The sequence below is a fragment of the Trachypithecus francoisi genome, unplaced genomic scaffold (assembly GCF_009764315.1).
Source record: "Trachypithecus francoisi isolate TF-2019V2 unplaced genomic scaffold, Tfra_2.0 Lachesis_group5, whole genome shotgun sequence".
Classification (NCBI taxonomy): Eukaryota; Metazoa; Chordata; class Mammalia; order Primates; family Cercopithecidae; genus Trachypithecus; species Trachypithecus francoisi.
Genome location: NW_022681470.1, coordinates 69,473,144 through 69,476,011, shown reverse-complemented (window position 1 = coordinate 69,476,011; position 2,868 = coordinate 69,473,144). Strand labels below are relative to the sequence as shown.

The 2,868-nt window shown below is 52.3% G+C and overlaps 1 long non-coding RNA gene across 1 annotated transcript; it reads right to left on the bottom strand.

Annotated features, from left to right (window-relative positions):
• Positions 1 to 1,584: 1,584 nt before the first annotated feature.
• LOC117074365 lies at positions 1,585 to 2,868 on the bottom strand. The gene is made up of 3 exons (XR_004433570.1): positions 2,773 to 2,868; positions 2,234 to 2,434; positions 1,585 to 1,631 (listed from the first exon to the last, which is right to left on the bottom strand). It is a non-coding gene; the product is annotated as an uncharacterized LOC117074365 (long non-coding RNA).

Below are 2,868 nucleotides of genomic sequence, written 5' to 3'. Positions count from 1 at the left end.
CTACAGGCGCCCGCACCTCGCCCGGCTAATTTTTTGTATTTTTTAGTAGAGACGGGGTTTCACCATGTTAGCCAGGATGGTCTCGATCTCCTGACCTCGTGATCCGCCCGTCTCGGCCTCCCAAAGTGCTGGGATTACAGGCTTGAGCCACCGCGCCCGGCCACCGGCCTATATTCTTTACTGTTGGGTTTTTGTATTGGTAGCAGCAGAGTGTTCCATGGTGAGTGGCAGGGGCGTAGGACTCCATGATCTAGGAGTCGGCGGATGTGTGGTATAATTCCCTCTTTGGCTTCCAGGGCCATTGGGTATTGGCGCATGCGAACAGGGTCCATCCCGGGCTTAAGCTCAACAAAAATGGTGGGACGGTGCTTTGCTAGCCCTAGCCCTCCTGTTTCTGCCCAAGCCTCTGGGAAGTTCTGGAGCCAGGAGTCTATATTTTGGTTAGGAGGCGTTAACTCCTGGTGAAGCTGGTACTCATCCTCTAGAGTTACGGTAAGAACAGATAGTGGCCTGTTTTGGGAGTCAGTCACTTTGGGCCCTTCTGGTTGAAAATGGATTTGTGCCCCCATTTTAGTTAACAGATCTCTCCCCAACAGGGGACAAGGGCTGTCAGGGATGACCAGGAAGCTATGGGACACTTTCCCGGTTCCCAAGTTTACTGCTCTCTGGGTTGTCCATGGATATTTCTTGGTTCCTGTGGCCCCTTGAACCCAGGAGGAGTTGGAAGATAACTTTCCATAGGGCTTGACTAAGACCGAATGTTGTGCCCTGGTATCGACCAGGAACTGGACCGGGGACCCCTCCACTTGTAAAGTTACCCTAGGTTCGGGGAAGGGATCTGAACCCCATCTCCCCTAGTCTGTATCTTGGGTAACTAGTATCGGCATAGATTTGGGCTGCCATTGTCCTTGGCCTGGCTGGCGCTGTTTCTTTTTGGGGCAGTCTTTTATCCAGTGACCAATTTCTTTACAGTATGCACATTGGTCTTTACTCAGATTGCACCTAGGGGCATGCGTGGATTGGGTGCTTCCTGGCCGTGGTTGTTCTTTTTGGACGACCGCCGCCGCCAGGACTTTGGTCATTTTCTCAGTGGCCCTAATTTGTCTTTCCTCTGGAGTGTCTCTGTTGTTGAAAACTCTCTGTGCTATGCGAAGGAGGTCCTGGACCTGTTTTCCCTCCAAATCTTCTAATTTTTGTAGCTTTTTTTTAATATCTGGGGCCGCCTGGTTGACAAAGGACATAACGACTGCTGCCTGATTTTCAGATGCCTCTGGATCTATAGGTGTATACTGTCTAAAGGCTTCCATTAGTCTTTCTAGCTAAACAGCGGGACTTTCTGTTTTTCCCTGTAAAACAGAATATACCTTAGCCAAATTAGTGGGCTTGCGAGCTGCAGCCTGGAGACCCGCCATTAGAGTCTGGCGATAAACGAGTAGCTTTCTCCTACCTTCTGCTGTATTGTAGTCCCACGTTGGCCTGGTCAAGGGAAATGCTGCATTAATGAGGTCGGGGTTTGCAGTCGGTTGACCGTCATCTCCAGGAACCAACTTTCTAGCCTCTACTTGGATTCTCTCCCTTTCCTCTGTTGTGAACAGAATGCGGAGGAGCTGTTGGCAGTCATCCCAGGTGGGCTGATGAGTGAACATGACACTATCTAGAAGGGCTGTTAGGTCCTTGGGGTTATCAGAGAACCGGGCATTCTGAGTCTTCCAGTTGTACAGGTCACTGGTAGAGAATGGCCAATACTGGAGTCTAGGGTTACATGTGTCATCGGGGGGTCCTATTTCCCTTAAGGGGAGCGCTACAGTGGAATCGGGAACTCGGGAGTTGCCTCACACTGGACACGCCCGCGCGTTCGCCCTGCCGGCCCTCCCGAGCCATGTTCACTTTCAGTTTCTCCTGGTGCCGCGGTCGCTTCTCGGCCCTCATGGCTTCCTGGGAGTGCGGCTGGTTGGGCTTGGGCATGGGGTCCGGGAGGGGGAGGATAAGGCGGGGGTTCCAAGGCTGCGAGGTCCTGGCTGTCAGGCAACACAGGGGGCAAGGGGGCAGTTGGAGTTTTTGGTCTTTTGGTGGTCCCAGTTGGTTGCGCGACTAGGGTTTTACAGGGTTCAGAGGTCAGCAGAAAGGGAGCTAGCCATGGGGGCGGATTTTCCACCAGGTCTTGCCAGACTAAAATGTAGGGGATCTGATCTGGGTGTCCCAAACGACCTGGCAGGAAAACCCTTGATTTTACCTGGAGGATAATGGGGAGGCAAAAAGTTCCCTTGGCTGGCCAGCCTACGCCGAAGGTGGGCCACTCAGAGTGGCAGAGGGTTATTAATTTTCCCTTTTTAAGTTCTATACTGAGATCATGTCCCCTTGCTCTCACATCTTTAAAATTATTGACAAGGAGAGAAAGTGGTGTGGTCTGGGAGTTGCCCATTCTGAGGAAGTCCTGCTGATAGAAGATGGGTGGTAAGGGATGTTAGTGCCTGGTACAGGACTGGCTCTGAAGCTCCTGTAAATCAAGGTAAATTAGTAAGGGGCGTGCAACAGATAACTTCCAACAACCAAGATATATTGATTGCTAGCATGTCTCGGGCTTAGGACCCGACCAGAAGCAGATGGGCCACGGAATACAGAGCCCCAGATGAGTACCGGAGGACGTCTCCCACCGGCCTCCACTGACTGTCCTATAGCGCATCCGCCAGGACTAGATCAGTCTCATATACAGACCCCGCGGGATTATTCAGAGGCAGACAGACAACATATAAACAGAGCCGGCTTACTCACTTTTGCGATGACCTGTTGGCCTGGGGTCTGGTGGGCTTAGGGGCAATCCCGGACGAGCCCCCAAGATGTAATGCCCAGACCCGCGATGACCGAAAG